The sequence below is a fragment of the Anopheles ziemanni genome, chromosome 3, assembly GCF_943734765.1.
Source record: "Anopheles ziemanni chromosome 3, idAnoZiCoDA_A2_x.2, whole genome shotgun sequence".
Lineage (NCBI taxonomy): Eukaryota > Metazoa > Arthropoda > Insecta > Diptera > Culicidae > Anopheles > Anopheles ziemanni.
In genome coordinates this window covers 54,081,186-54,098,814 of record NC_080706.1, presented here as the reverse complement: position 1 = coordinate 54,098,814, position 17,629 = coordinate 54,081,186, and positions in this window count along the sequence as shown.

Here is a 17,629-nt window from a genome sequence, read left to right as displayed (position 1 = left end):
AAAACAAAATATTTACGGAAAACCCAGTACAATAAAAATTAGGTAAAACCTAATATGCAATCTAAAAATTTATTAGTAAAAACATTGTAAATTTAAATAGAATCAGAATTCTTTGCTTCTTTATATATCCTTCATATAAAATAGAAAAGAATTCTAATCACAATTTCAAGAGTATCCAGTTTTAAAGGTGAGTTGAGGGATGACTAAGGTACACTAGTATTACGATGCTTCTAACTTTTACCAGAAAATTGGTTTGGAAGGATGTACTTCAAATCAATATGAAATCACAATACGGAACATATCAATTTAGGCATAATTTGTTGCGAAAGGAAATCGTTTAATATCTGCTTAAAGTGCACCGATGTCCGCTTGCATCCAGTTTCCGATTGACTTCAATCCGGATCCTTCTTCACCCGTTTGCCTTTCCCCAATCATGCCCAGCAACCCATCCGTGTAACACATATTCGGTACACACCCCGACCTGGTGAATGGTATCGGGGATGAAATGGGTGGAAAATCCTCCCCCTCATCTTATATCACGCTGGTGTTGGTAAAATCGTCAGCCTTTCCAGTACGGATGCTGAGCTCTGAGACCGAGAAGCTGGTGGCGCCAATCGACCGCGGGTGTAAGGATTTTTGCACACTGATATCGATTTTTCCCCTGTCTTGCAGCATCCGCATCCTTATTGCCTACCGAGTCCCATGTTCTATATTTTCCCCTGTGTTAAACATTCTCTTCCTCTCAATCATACGCTTTTTCTTTCTCGTTCCTTTTCATTCTTTCACACATTTTTTCAAGGAATAAAATACATAAGCGAATGTATGCCGACCTTTCCGAGGCTACCGGGAATAGTGGGAGGAAAATGGGAAAATAACGTAACCCTTATGTACTGAGAGATTTTCCTGCAGCACTCACACACGTGCACAGCCTTATCCACTGGCACATAGCGGACCGGATGGGACGCTTGGAAGGAATCTGGCCGATGTTGCGGAAGGCACCTTCGTGAGCTCGAAAAACTCCCACGAGACGCTGGGCAAATGTTAGATCTGGGTTTTCATGAATTTTCAACGAGACTCGTATATGCTGGAAATGTTATTCAACAAAAAAAATGTCAACACAATTTGAAACTCTCATCTCGTCCCTTGTTCGCTAGGAAATGTTTTTCAACCGGACAGATACCAAACCTCAGCGCAACGTTCTAAGAACGGAAGAGTTTAATAGTCTCCTGGGGGTGGATTTAATTAGGCCGAGGCGTACGAGATAGGTCGTCGATTCATTATCTCTCGAATGAAAACGAGGATTTGAAAATATGCATGCTTTTGTCCTAGGATATTTGTTTTTATCGAGGAAAAAAACAGAAATGCATAAAATCAATGCAAAGTTAAAAACAAAGATAAACTCGCACTCTAACGTAAAAAAATGATAAACTGATAGTTTGTGAGTTACTCCTCGCAGAATTCGTACAGGTTTTATTAAATATTTACGTTGAGTTTTTTAACCTGTTCTTCTCCGCTCTCCTACATTTTCCTTTCGTATTTTAGCAAAACGTCTGCACTTTGGAATAAAATTGAACAAAACCGCAGTTAGAATCGATACCTTTTCAATGTGGTAGTCTAAAAAAAAATGAGAATCATCGAAAATTAAAGTTTTTTTTTTTTATCATTTTTCATTTGAAAGGATTTTTTATCATTATCATTTGAAAACGCCCAATGCAATTATACTACTAATTTTGGAACTTCAACATGCCAATTTGTAAAAATTTATTTTATTTCTCGGAACGCTACACACTTTTCGAGACGGCATACACATGCAATAGCTGATTACTATGTGAAATGTTATAAAACTTAATTACCTTACTACAGATCATTACATAAGCAATCCTTCTCAGATGCTTTCATTACGCTAGATGCGAATCAACATGTCTTGGTGGCAAGTGAATTGATAGTTACCTAGAAACGGTTGCTGGAAAAATCATCTCGTCATCCACTTAAGTTCACAATATATTCTGATCAGAAAGCTGTAACAGCTATTAACCGGAATAGTAGTTGTTTCAAAATTGGTGTAACTTTTCAATATTTATCCATAGCATTTATTCTTCCGCGTCTTTTAACACGTTGACTGCCAAGCGTATTTAGCACACTCTTTTAGTACAATCTTTTGTAATAAACTTTGTTTAAAACATTTGTTACAATCTTTTGTAATAAACTTTGTTTAAAACATTTTTTAAACCTACGGTTTTCGAAGGCCAAGCGAATATTTGGCTTCCTAAAGTACTTGTGTTTAATATTGCTATAGTTTTCATGTTGCATTTCCATTTATGTATGGCTCAAAATCTTTTTAGAACTAATTGCTGCTGTCACCCACTTTTTGGTGACATGGCAGTCAACGTGTTAACTGACAAGCTTTGAATAGGTAATTATACTTAGATGAGATATTTTATTGCAACCACTACCACACTACTTGTGTTGCTAAAAGCTGTAGCTTTTGAAAAAGCAATAGCTGTTCATGTAGAAAACCAGAAAATCCCGTTGACAGTGGTTCGCTGGCCGACCGATTTTCGAACGATCACCCATTGGGCCGTTGGAACGAACGAACGTAAACCCCGCGTTCGCTTGCATGATTAAAATTCCCGCAACCGGGAATGGGCCGACCGGACCAAACCGGCTCTCGACTTTTCGTTTCCAGTTAACCTGCATGCCACGTTGCCAAGCGTCGAGCGTCGCCAGGTTCACACGAGTCCGCCGTTTTTCCCGTACAGAAACGAGTTTCCGAGACACTGGAAATCGCGATCACATGCGCAAGATCGCATACCGAGAATGGTGTATGTGTGTTTGTTTGCATGGTGCTGGCGTGATAGCACGTTGGGGCTGTTGGCGCCTCACCTCGCGTGGATCCGCGTGAAGCCTTCCACCCGAACGAGACTGGAGGCGTCTCGGTGGAGGCTCCTTTCCGGCGAACACAGGGTGATCGCGCTGGCGAGCGACTGAACCACACTCTGTGGATCAAGGCAAACCTGTTCCGCCAGGGCCGAACCGGTGCGCTCCCTTCACTGACCGATCACGTCTCGGTTGTGGCTACATCGACGGTGCCTGAAAAACGGCGAACCCAACTCTTCACCGTCTGCGAAACTGCACGATAGTGCGCTTTGGCAAAAACTCGTCCTCTGACGTCTGGCACTCTCTAGGGTTATGGCACACGTCGGACTTTGCACGCGGGGAGGAGCAGCGTGGCTGGGAATGGCCCCCGGAACGTGCCTCCGCGAACCTGAGGATCTCGTCCAGTACGCGATGCAGCGCGCGAATCGGATCGTTTCTGGAAAAGCAGGCACGTTCCGTTACGACCGTGCCGATGCCGACCGACCCTCTTCCCGCCGTGGAACGTGCCCTCATCGAAACGCTGACGATTGCCGGAACGACAATTCGATGGAGCAGCCACTGGCACTCGCTTTTGGCACGTTAGTCACGAACATGGCAACGCCACCGGGCGTCGAACGAAGGAGCGAAGGAGTTCGATCGATCGATGCCTCCAGTCTTTGAGGGCAGCAGCACGTTCCCGTGGAGTTAGTATTCTGGCCGGTAGTTTTTCATCGTGGCGTGGTTTCGTGGACGGAAAAGAAGCAAGAAGAAACCGAAAGACCGATAGAGAGAAAGCTACCATGATTACCCAGTGGGCGCACTACGGAATATGGCAGTCGGAAATGGAAGTCACGTTCGAACTTTGCGCCATCTCGACCATACCTGATGAGCCGGGAGTCGCGACCAGTAGCGACAGGTTGGGGTATCTCCAATCGGAGTATTTTTTTTATAGCAAAAGCTCAGTTCATTCTTGCAGCTCGCTGCTTGAAAGCATAAACTATTATTCGATTAGTGCTGACTTCTTGCTGGGCCACACGCGAAGAGTTCGATGAACGATCGAATGGGTGACAACGGCAGGCAGATGTTCGATGACACGGGAGGAAGTCGTTTTTGCGACAAGTTTGATTGGATTTCTTCCATGCACGACGATACCACACAATAACCCTTCAATGAGCAACTGCAATCGACTTTTGTGCAGGGTTTTTTGAATTGATTACTCAAATTTATCTGACATGAAGAGTATATTATAACACAATAGTGATAATCAAGTCTTGTCTAGCAATAAGTTGATAATTAGCTTTAGTAACAAAAACTATTACAAACAAACAATAAGATTGCGACAATGTCAATACGACATTGAACAATTTTCGTAACCTTGTAAAACATCTTTATTATTTTTTCATAAACTTCAATACCCGATGGAGAATCAGCTTCACCTTAAAAGTTGAAAAGCTATAATGCAGTTGAAAGAAACGAAGCAACGTTCTTTTAGTAATTTATGGATGGTACACTGGTAAGTGAACACTGCAAGCCACTAGACAGTAAATACTTACCATAGTTTTTAAAATAACAATCTATAGAAATTGAAAATTTGTCTAATAAAAAAAATTCAATCTTTAAAAGTGATAAATAATATATGTAAATAAATAACTAAAGTAAATATATTACGGAAGTTAAGCGAAGTGTAAAAGAAACATCCAATGAATTGTATGCCTATTATTTCTATGGTTTGTATCGAAAATAAAGCATGAGGTCTTTCGATTCCAATAAGTAACACAATTTACAATACCAGCAATGGCCATAAATAAAATCACGTACAAAAAAATGTCTTTGCCGTAGTTTTCCTGTCTCTCCATGAAAACCTTCTACCGCCCCGTGAGAGAGCGATTGCGAAACATCCATTAATATTTTCCCCGCATTCTTGAATTGCTGCTCAAGTATGAAGATTATTGGACCGTAAGCTAGGTAAACATTAATCAAACGAATACCATTTCTTGCCCGCAGCCCCCACACGCCGGGGGCGTTACTTGTGCAAGCGACCTCGCCGTAGAAATTTGCCCACCACGACTTAGCATGGTACTGTCGATTTTTTGCGTTCCACTTTTCCACGCTGCAAAATCCCTTCGCTTACACCAATACATGCTTCCGCGGTGGGCGAAGGGCATCCCTGTGGGTGAGGGTTGTCGGATTTGGGTGTTCTTGAAAGGGCTGGGCTGGAGTGGTGATGGGGAATGCGGTGGAGAAACGGGAGCAGGGCAGGAAAAACCTATCGATTAATCGTGTCTGAAGGCCACGACGCTGCCATGGGGAAAGCGCGCGCTCCATGCGGGAAAGGATGCGTGCACGCGACGCGAGCTCACGAAGCCAACGAAGGATCGAACCAAGATGGTGGTTGGTGGTACTTCGTGCGACCAGGGTGGACACTGCTCGTGCACGCGGGACACGTTTTCGACATTTAGCACGTTTCGGTCATGAGAGAAAACGCTTCATGCGTGAAAATGCTTGATTTTTTTAAGTTACAGTATGGAAGAAAAGGTCATGTTTAGTTATTCATACACGAGACAGTTGTGTTGTTAGTAAAGCTCTTTGTAAGGTGGATCAAAATTGATTGAAGCAATCGTTTTAAGAAAGTTTTCCTGGATCGCTCAACACTAGAAAGCTCATGTTTTTTACCTTCCTTGGACATTTAAAGGGTAATCAACTTGAAGAGGTCATGAAAATGAACCCCTTCACTTCTTTTTCTAAACTAACTGCCATTAGGCTAGTTTTTCATGGTTCATTTTTTGAGATATTTAAAACAGAACATTGAAATCACGACCAATTGATTACTTGTGCGTTCTAGTGTAGTCTGCACTGGTACGGTCTGGTCTGGCACATGCGTACAAAATCGTTCACCCGTCAGCAACACCGTCCATTCGATATTCACATGACAGAAGACGATATTTTCCCAAAACCCCCCCGTGACGCATTCACTACCCCGCGAGATAATGCGAAAGCAAACGCTGGAAGGATGTTGGTGCTTTCGCTTTTTGCCGCTCGTGCCAACGCCAACAGCCGTATCTTGCGTATTTTCCGGGTGCGTGCTTCTCCCGTGTGGCAGCATATAAACAACGGGTTTGACAATTTTAACCATCTGGCGGCACGCGATACACACCGTCCGATCCGCGGTCACGCCCTGCAGCAACCACCGTCCGGCCGATCCGGTGCGTATATCGATCCGGTTTCGACGGACGGCAACTCCAGCCCACCGGATGCGTCCGGAACCGAAGCGTGATTAAAACCCGTGCCGTGTGCCGGCGTACTGGTGTTGGTGCGAACGTGCTGCTAGGAAATTCCAGGCGGAAAAATCGATTTTCCTTGCTCCCGGAAACCGTGCTTCGGGGAACAGGAAGGTGATGAAATTTGTTTTGCAATTTGGCCGTAAATTTGATTTGCTTAATTTGCACCCGGAAAGTTTGTAAGGAAAAGCGTAGGGATGTGAGAGAGAAAATCATCCATTTATGTAGGTACATTTGGAAGAGAAAACTATCCGAGGTAAATTTAAATTAATTAGTAAACATAATTCCAGCGCTGAAAAGAAAAATACTGACAATCTTGCAACATTTCCTTTAATCATCTCCGGGAACGAAAACAAAACTAACTATTATTATAATTTCCACTTTCCACACAACCACACCCCTAGTTATTTTTCCATAACACCATAAAGGGCAATGGAGAGGACGATAGGGAATGGAAGGTGCACGGGGCAACCTGAAAAGGAAAACGGAATGGATATTGATTTGTTTCCGACTGTCGAGAAAATATGTTCGTCCCAGACCCTGGCCAACTTCACGCCGTAGTCGTCGTCGTCGTCGTCGTCATCTTCGTTGTTGCCTCGCCCTCAAGCTGTCCTACTCGCTGCAGCAGGCAGTGTTAGTGTGCGCATGTAAAGTGGTGATAGTGCTAGGCAAGTGTCGGGACGGCCATTATCGATTCGCTCCGGTCTGGGCTGGCCTGGTTTGGGCAACGAATCCGTCCACCATCGCACGTAAAAGGCTGCCTGGAAAAGCCCTCAGTACAACCAACACACTTACACACACACGTTGTGTCCTCGCCGTTAGTCGGAAGTGTGTTAGGGCGCCGGATTTTCCCGCACTCTACGGTATATGGCACAAGCATGGCGTCTGCTCCCGAACGAACACATTGATTCGGGACGAAAGAAAAGCTAGTAAATACCATGAAATCCTTCGCAAGGGCGTTTTCGAAGGCGAAGGTAACGCACGGACTGCTGTTCGTTTGGTTTCCGACAGCCAGTTTCCGCCCCATGGTGTACTTGGTGGTATTGGTTTGCACGCTGGTAGCCAGTTTGGGGCGGTTCAACCAGTCGCGGTACATAAACGGCCACGCAACGGACGGTTCGCTCGGTTGCGTTGTAGGTTCGCGTACACAAGGCGGCAAATACTCCCAATAAATAGGTAGAAACACAACAACAACTGCCCTGCGGTTATGCCAGCGTTCGAAAACAGCGACCACAAGCGCCTTGCGGAGGTTTTGCAGGAGGAAACCTCGGGAAACACGGTGAGAAATGTGTAAAACGGAAAATGCATTTGAATGAATTACATCAGCATTAGGCGCTCGGCTGAGCGGAAATCCAAACTCGGCCGAAACGAACGAAAGAAAAACCACTTCGCTCATGCGGTACATAAACGCCCGAACGCCCGCTAGCTAAGCGTAAGCACATAAGCGGCGTTCTCGGGTTGAGTGGGAGAGAAACGTGATTTTTTCATCATTTACAGTCAATTACCTTAAACTTGGCTGCATGGCACGTGTTTTTTTTACTGTCGCTGGTTCTGTAATGGAAGGTTTCATTTAACTATTTTCTTTTATTTTATTGTCCCGTTTTTCGACAACGAAGAGAAATGAGCAACGTAGCAAAAGGTTAGAAACCAGCTCGCGCCGCCACGCCGAAGGCTTCGTGCGAGGCTCACGGCCAACCATGCGCCTCCATTGAGAAAATGGCATGAATTATTACGTATTCTAGGTACGCGTGTGGGACTATGTATCATGTTGAGAGGGCTTATTATTTGTTGCAGCTGTGACTTGTTGTTTTTTTTTGTGGATTTTCGAGTGATTCCGGTACCTAAAGTATGTATTTAATTTTTTATTGGTTTTCTGCGCCGATTACTAAACAGCTAGAGCAATTTGACTCATCATTTTCAGCCATTAATTAATAGTAGATAGAAAGGGAGCAGTTTTTGAGAAAGATTAGCTTATTTCCAATGAAAACAGATTATTCCATTTTGTTTAACACTAAGTTTATGGATGTTTCTGATTTCAAATTGTTATTGTTGATGGATGTTAAAACGAATTTATTGAAAAAATAATAATTTTATACATACTTAGTTAGAATTGCACAACACTAATCTTTACGTAAGAATAAGTTGTAGCTAAAAGTTTTAGTATAACTTATTACGGAAATTATGATCATAATTCAAAGTTTTTCGTCAAAGTGTAAACTTCGTGTTAAATTCGGTGTCAGTTATCTATAATAAATTTAACAATAAACTTCAAAGGCTATTGTGACACTGTGAAAAACTCCGGTGTGTTGGTTGTTTCCGCCAGTCTTGTATGAAACTAGCTACAAACATTGGATCAGAAATTTGCTTCACGCAACCATGCGCCTCCATCATTATCAGTTGACAAGGGTTTCTGTACCCATTTGCCTTCATCTATCTAGCGGTTCGTGACAGATGATGTGTTTGTTACAGTCCATTCGTTATCACCTGAGGGAGCCGAAATCTGATAGGTGAAAATGATATCGCGTTTGACATCGCCCGTTTCTACTTTCTCAGTACCGAAACCAGCCCTCTCGTGCGCTGATGTAACAATCGAAACAAAAACAATCAACAGTATCGGTGGCACAATTTTTTTATTCCTCCTTTTTTCGTTTACTGTTGGAGTACACGAAGCTGATAACGCTTGATGGACTGAGGGTAACGGTAACGGCGGCCATCGCGGGAAGGAAAGAAGGAAGCCCTTTTTCTGTGTCAATAAGACACACACGGAGCGATAAGATAGCCCGTATCGCAACCCGACGAACGGTGTAGCCCACGTTGCTGGCCACTATCAGGCTGGTCGGGCGTGAAGTTCACCACCGACACACCACTGACCGGGCGTCCTCCTTGCAGCGAGTATGTAACCGCTCCAGATGGTGCAGTCCCCCCCCCCCACGTTATCGCACCGAGAACCTTTATCAGCCGTTGGAAACTCCGGGCTGCTGATTCAACCCCATCCGGAAAGCGCCCGAATGCGGATGCGTTCTCGCTGCTCCACCCTTGGTGGCACACATATATCGGAGCTGATAGGACGCGGTGCGCGTATGTTTGGCTTCTTATCGCGAACGATTTCTGCTGCGTCCTGCGTGGCGCAGCCTTTTTTTGTGCCCCCCAGTTGACCATCCAATCAGTTTCGCCCCTAGGAGGGGATGGGGGGAATTATCTTATCGCAACGAGGGAAAACTGGGGTCCATCGGGGCACGGAGTGATCGTGACGAATGACATGCAATCGTACGCCACGACGCTTTCCATAGAAGGCCCTTCAGCTTTATCCCACTCGTTACAAAGTGCTCAAACATATTCGAGTGATGACGATTATAGAATACGTATAATAAACTATTGAAATCTTTCACTATTTCATGGAATTTGCGAGAAGAAAATACGATCTGCGTAATTTGACTTTGAATAACCCTGGTAGGAATGCGAAGATGTATATACTTCTTCAAGTGAATCTTTTCAACCGATGTTCCCGCTTCGTCTTACAGTTCCTATTTACTCTAGCAGTATGAACCTTCTTTTTTCTTTCGAATTTTCTCCTTATCGTTTTACCAATACTTCACCACGATCCTTCGTTAGAAAAGAAAATGCGGAAGCGTTTCTGTATACAGAATAAAACTTGCCTGGCAGACGAAATGATGCATCCATGCAGCCATTAATGCATTCAATGTACAAACATTCACAGATGTCTGCAACACTACTACGTCCCATGTATGGTTGGTTGGCTGTTTGCTTTTTTTTCTCGATCCTCTTCGGAAGTAGTTGCTGCAGGCAACGGTTTGCCATGGGTACGGATGAACGTCAAAAAACAACCATCCGATCCAACGATCGTTCAGGGCGTATATAAGGCCATGTGGCTGTAGAAAATGAAACCACTTTTTGCACCCTATGTGCGCCCCAGGGCCAGCAGAAACCATGAACATCCGCATCCTTTATTGCATAAAGCCGTTGAAAGCTAGCTTGAAAAGCGTGCCATTGGAGTCCCTTACGCGGATATATATTTTTTATATACACTACACTTGGGCTTTCCCTCTAGTGCCGCTGAACTTCGTCTATGTATCTCCACTACATAGCGTCCTTCACTACCAACCGGATGCTGAGCCAGGCAGAGAAGAGCCAGGAAAGGAAAAACTTTCAACGAAAGCAGGACATTCTGTGAGGCCAGGGCCAATCATTGCTCGGTGCACCGGAAAAGTGCAATAGAACGTGCCATGAAGCGTTTCTGTTGCAAAGAAAAGCCAACAACATTGCCCGTTGGAAACGTTGCAGAACGAGGTGAGAACGAAACGGAAATAAATAAACATCCCAACATCGTGCCACCGGTCGCCATGCCATGGTGACGACAGCTTTCGACTGCAAACGTACCGTGGTGAACGTTGTAGGTGATCACGATGATGTAATCGGACAACAAAACCGTCCGTCCAAAGGGATCTTCCGGGTGGGTAAAAGGAAAACCAGACGGTGGTGACTTGCCGCCGCTTCCTCGTGTCAGAAGGTGGAATATTTAAGTTTCGTCGTTGAGCCTCCATCAGCTCCGGTTTCGTGCCGTACCCAATCCGAGTACATAATCGTCGGTAGGTCGGTCAAAACTGTGAGCGTACCGTAAACCCGGAGGGGTAAGCCCTGTGTCGACTACGACAACAACAGCGTGACGTAGCGCTGTAGACAGCGGACTTAAAACGTGGAATGTCGACCGGGACGCAGTTAGTTTTTGTTTTCGAATTGCATATACCGATGCTAGTAGTAGTAGAGTAGCTAGCAGCAATAGTAGTTGTACTAGTCTTCATAGCAAATTTGGATACTATAAATAACTACTACGATGGCCAACGGTTAAAGGTACCGTGAATTTCAAATATTCAACTCATCGGTTGATAAACTGTTCTTCATTTCAGATTAGAAAACCCTAAGCTGTCTAAGCATGACCGCTCTAGTCTGTATGTCGAATGGCAAAAGCTAAGATCGAAAAGCATTCTCCCTACTACAGTACCTGCTTCGGACATGGCTACTTATTAAGAGTGGACTATGTTTCAAAAATGTAATAATTTTCAAATGTAAATAAATATTATAAGATTTAAAAGAACCTTTAGGACAATCATGCTAAAAATCTATATTTGCCGCAAAACGTTTATCATAATCCAATCATTGTGCACGTCATTCAGCGAAGCATCTAAAACCGTTATGTTGTATGAGTTATGTGTCCAGCAGACATACTGTTTACACAGTTTTCATAAAAAATGTTTTAAAAAATGTTAAAGATAGCACCGTAATACAAATTTTGCGTTTGAAAAAATCTCTCGTTGATTATCTTTTCTTTATATTTTCCCCTGATTTAGATAACAAATAATGTGTACAATTAAACTAAAGGGCTAAATCATACAACCGGTTTGAATTACGCGAAAGTCTAGACAACAACAACGTTCAAAGTTTGTCCTAAAGGAATGTTTTGTTACATGGCTTAATGGCTTTGGCAAATAATAACAATCGGACCTTTAGGAACGAACAACTTTTGCTACATACCGTTAGCTGGACATGATTATAGTAAACTATACTTGTCAGCCCGGTAGCCTTACCGTATGCCTCAGCTCCAAACACGTCCAATAACACATTGTAATAAAAAATAAACAGGCCTAATAGAATTGCCTGTTCATGCGTTGGTCTTTGCTGTTGATTGTCAGCTGGGCAGTGGCGCAACCGGATGACTATACCAACGTCCAGCAGTGGGCCAAATGGTGTTATCAAACGATCCCGGCAGCGGCCATGAAGGTCGTTGTTGGCGTGCGGAATCGTGCTTGGAAGGTCGTGAACTAGAAACTAGGAGCCGAAATGTTGTTTGCGCTTTCCGCTCGCTCGTTCAGGGTGCCTCGGTGCAATTACTTTTAACTGCGTTGTTTGGGGAGTTTGTTAGTTGTTTGTGTTCGCAGAAGACATTTCGACCCGCGCTAATCAGCCTGAAAAGCGCGCGCGCATACACATGCAGAACCTTATCACGTCAGCAACGGTGGAATTTTGGCTGAAAACCAGTTTGTTAGTAAGACGTGACTAAACGACGCGCGATGCGCCGTACGAACGCTTACTGTGGTTACTGTTTTTTTGAAGAAAATAATCTCGAATTGTCCGATAGCCTTTTGACCAGGCCAGAGTTTGTCCGCTTTTCCCCTGGGGGCAACGCTGATTGCTCTCTTTTAATCTGCTTTCGACCGGATGGGGCCTAACCCCGGGACAGCACCGAGTTTGACAGAGTGTGTAACGTTTGCGCTATATGGTATGGAATTATTGCCTACGGTAGCTCGCATAGATGCTCCACATCGGACCACTGGACCACCAATTGGTATTGATGCCATTTCGCCGCTCAGATTCGTCGGGAACCGTCCAGTTTTGCCCCAAGCCTAACTTACGGGACAGCTGGCTCCAGGATCGCGAAGCGTATGTGTTTGCATTCCACGAACAGTTTCTTATCTTTCTTCGTGACCGATAAGACGGTATCGGTTCCATTGCCTAACCAGACCATGAGCAAAGCAAGGGGAAACAACGGGACACAGTAGGTTCGCTGGTGGAGCAAGCGATAAGGTAACGTCAGCGATGACTTTGTCCATCGGAAAACCCTGCTGGTTAGCGTGCCGTTGGGTGAGGCGAAGGGTGATAACATATCAAACGGCTCCACCGTTGACGAGCATGACGCCGTTTTTAAAAACAAATGAGAAAATTCGGCAGCTCAGATTTTAAAAAATCCGAAGCAATATAAACATATTTCACATTTTCCTAGCACTTTTGTGTCGACATTGTTCCGTTCCGTGCTTTCACCATACAATCAGTTTTTCTTCTGAATATAATATATTTAATGTGAAGTTTCGTATATCTATCTTCTACTCTTCAGTTATCATTGAACTCTTACTTGGACATATTAAATATCATCAATCATCGCTGCCAGTGTGGTCTTTTAAGGGCCTATGATCACAGTATCGATTCAGCCAAGCTCAACGGATAGCGGAAAAGGATAGGGAAATCATGTTTGTCCATCATTTTGGCATAGCAGAAACATGCCTAATGGATTTCATGACGAAGCATGAAAAACGGAACATTATAATGCCTTCTCAGTTGCTTGCTTCACTTTTCTAGCTGCCTGTGAGGTGATATTGATGATTATACCACAGGACCCGCAATTCTTGGCAACAGTTTACTTTTAACCAATACACTTTCTTCACATTTATGTCCAACTTTATGACCGATCTAACTGTTTACATTATAGTTCTGTGTTTTCTTTTCGTTCGATTTCTTTTATGAATCTTGGCGAACTGGTCTAAATGTTGCTGTTGTTGTTTTATTTAATATTAGTTATTAAGGATTGCCAATGATTTCCAATCAAAGCTTATTAAATACATTGGTTGATATATTATATTTTGCTATGTTTTTGAACTCAATCTCCAATTCACCCAATTTTGCTAGAATCCCGAGTAACAATTAAAAACAGGATGATTCATTTGGTCGTTAGAGGTCGACCGACGAATTTCCATAATGTACGACTCTTATGGGTTTAATATTTTATACTTCAGTAAAAACGAATTAAATCAATACATCGAAAGGGATCTTCGACATAATTTGAAGTATTAGCAGTAATAAAGGAGTTTAAACTAATTGGCCGAGATCACAAAATCTACTAGGAACCATATTAAAATAACATATGGTCGTAAATCTACAAAAACACGGTTCAAATGGCGCCGAGAATTTTCTTTCATCCTCTGGTTAACAAATAAGAACCACAATTTCCGTCGATTGAACAGCTTTTTCATCTTAATCTGGTCCATTCATTTGAACATTTGTGTGTCATGCTCAAGTAACGGTTCATTATACTCGTTACGCGAATACTCTCTCGACATTTTTTCTGCTATCCTCCCGCATTCAGAGCGTTTTCGCAAGACGGACCTCTCCTTGGGAGCCTCATCTTTGGCTTCACTAATACAAGTGTTAAGAGAGCCATAGCGAATCACTGAACGTCTTGAAGATCACTAGAAGATGATTAAATAACTTTGTTATCAACAGAGATTACATGGCCCCGATGAAATAATGAGAGAAGACATCTTAGCATCAATGTGAAAGAATACGATAGAGAGAAGATCTTTTCTTTATCATGAGTCCATTATCACTCGTGCATTATGTGATTAATGTGCATCAATGGACGCATTCGTTTACATGAACACGTAGATATTTCCGTCAGGTGGATGCAGGATTTTTCACCAAGCATAATAAAATTACAAATGAAAGCTGCTGACGTTTTCTATAAAAGATGAGATAATTTATTCTGAATGATGGTTAAACTAGTTAGATGATAACATTTCCTCAGTTCAGTTGGAATAAAAAAAAATTAGCAGATTTTTAAAATGCCATTACATGGTTCATTTTTAATTGTAACAAATTTATCAGCATCCTAATCATAGTTCTTTATTGTAAAATTAGTTTAGCACTGTTTGATACAATAAGCTGTAAGAAATAATGTTTTACCTGAAAGTGAAATGCTACCCTCTAGTAGGTTAATAAAAAAGACTTGTTGATAACAAAACAAATATAGTATTATTCTATAATTTTTTCCTATTTGGTTTGACGAACACGATTCAAAGATAAATCTAACATTTTTGCATTACTGGAATAGGAAAGTTTATTTTTGCTTTAGCTCCTGAAATGGACTTTCGATAATGCACTTAATTAGTGTTTAAAGTGATTTGAATAGTGCTAAACAGCAGATTTGTTCAAATAGAGATTTTATAAATGAGTAAAGAAAGCCCAATAAAGTACGCCGTTCATTCCATCTAATTCATTCGAAAAGGTAGTCAAATTATTCGCAGTAATATCACGCACTGCGAATGGTGTGGTGCCTGTAACAATACATATTCTTTCCCTGGAATCCTGGTGCCGTAAGAATAGTATGCATGAATGAAGGAAAAAAACAGCAACGTCGCAGTCGTTTGAGCACGTTCACAAACACAACCGTTGGACGCGGACCCCGCGACGTTGTGCGCTCGGGGAGTTGTCCGAGAAGCGGCGGAAAACCAAGAAACCTGCAAAAGTGCAAAGAAGCCCACTGCGGGGAAACGCCAAGAAGAACACAAGACGGCAAGGAACGCAAAGAAACCCTATCCGCGAACGGGTCGAGTAAAGAGGCGCACGAAAATGGAGCCAACATGAAAGGGAAATAAAAAAGTGGCTTGTCTTTTTTTCGCCGCCTTTTTATTTACCTTCTTCTTCCGAAGTGCATTTAATGAGCCATGGGATAGTGTTGTGCGCAGAAGTGTGAGTATCCGGTTGTGTGCGTGCGCGTGTGTATGTGCATGCTCTGCGTTTCAACACAAAACAGTCGGCCGTGTTTACGGAAAGAGCACAACGAAAGCTGTAAGCGCCGTCATGATACGCGGAGAACGAAAGTACGCCGAAGAAGCATCGCCGGGAAAAGGAAGACACCATCCGGACGACCCCGTAATACGGAAGAAGAAGTGAACGCGCGGATCGTGCAGCAGCAGAAGAAGACGAGGTAGAAGCAACACAACAAAAAAGCAATCGATGACGACGTACGTAAAACGAGAAAGTTTAATTATGAGGTCTGATTCTTCGGCCGGGGTGGATGGCAGGAGGTGGCATGTACACAGAGAGTACGTACGAGTGAGTAAGGTAGAGAGACGTTTATAGCGGCTTTTCGCATCGCATACTCAGTTACTGCTTCTTCGTACACTCTGCGAAGGCAAGAAATGGTTTTTGCGTCGTTCTTAAAAACCGCCCATACCAGCATTTTAACCAATGAAATCGTTCTTTGGAACATTTTCGTAGTGCAATTTATATCAATAAGGCTTGTCATTTAACAAAATCATACTTGACTGACTAAGAATTCAGCATATCAGACTTGAAAAAAATGTTCGATTCGCATAAATGTCCGAATATTTGCAAGCATCATCGAAAATGCGTCGGAATCTTATCATGTTTGACGGTGCGTTGCATTTGCTATACGTAGTCAAAAACCAATGTGATAAGGGATTTGTTTTTACTTGAAATTAAACACTTGTCCCTCTTTCAGTTCTTATTTCGAGGGTTTCGTATTGCGTTGGAGGCAAAAAAAAACAATCATCCCACCCTATAGCACGTTCTGGCGGCAAGATAGATGGCGTTCTCGCACACAAGTTCACCGTGCGAAGTGGCTGGCTTGAATGGATAATAAATCATCCTTTTTAAGTCCTGCGTGATTGTGTGGGTAAGTGCGGGATGGTTCGTTTTTGCTCGCAGTATTTCCCATAATGTTTTTTTTTCGGCTGTAAAACACGCTACACACTCATACACATTTTACAAGGGCGGCCGGGTGCTGTTTTTGCTTTCCACCCCTTCGTTCGTTCCCCTTCCGGCTGCGTTTCCTTCTTCCGACCGGGTTTGCCGTTCCGATACACATAACGACTCACGCTGCCCGCGCTATTTCATCTGCTCCTACGTCGCGCGGTCGATACACATTTTGCCCGTCGTCCTACGTCACTCGCTTTCATTTCACTTCCTACTACGGCGTAGTGTGCGTTGCCAGGCACACGCACACACTGGCAGAGGATAAAGGTGAAAGACATGAAAACGCTCGATCGTGTTCGCGGATGGCGTTTTTCAGCTTCAGTCCGTCGGAAGCGTGTACATGTACGAGGGGAACGGAGCGTGTGGTGAAAGAATGTATGGGGTAAGGGAAAAAGAAGCACATCGATACATAGGCTGCGGAGGAGAAGGTGCGGTGAGAGGCGGGTTTGCATTGCTTTCGATTATCTCACCGCTTGCGACTGGCAGACCAGTTTCGTTGGAAAATCGTGCCCGTGCGCGCTCGAAGCGATACAACGGGTCCGTCGGCGCACACAGGCGCAATCGATTGTGTCAGCGGTCGTTAGCGGCCGGGGCGGGAGGGAGCAACGGCGAGACCGTCTCGCGTTACGTTTTTGCCGTCGCAATAGTGTGTGTGCTCGCGTTTTGAATCTGCATCATCGCGATTAAAACGTCTCGCTGTTTGATGTGTGTGTGTGTGTGCGGCTATGTTTTCTGGTGAACTTTACCGTTCGAGTGCTGGTGTCTCGTTCGCACCCGCAACGAATGAGCCTTGAGGGCTAGGGTCACGCACACTGCTTTGCTACCGGTTCGTTCTCTCGCACACGAGCTAACCCCAGAGGTTGTATTTCTCCGCGTCAGAGCTTCGAAACGTTCGATCAGCGAGGTGCTGTTTCAAAAGTGACGCGTCTGTCGGTTGTAGCACAACGTCTTCTTGCCGCTCGTCGATTCAGCTGCTGGTGTGTTAATTTTTATTAATAGAACATCATTGTTTCACCGAGAAAACCGTTCATTCTACTACTAACAACCTTCCACGTTTACGATTATCCTCCTGGATACCCAATTGTTGCGTGCGTTTGGTGGCGACAAAAAACTAAGTGTGCGGTGCAAAATTGGTTCGAGCATTTTCCGCC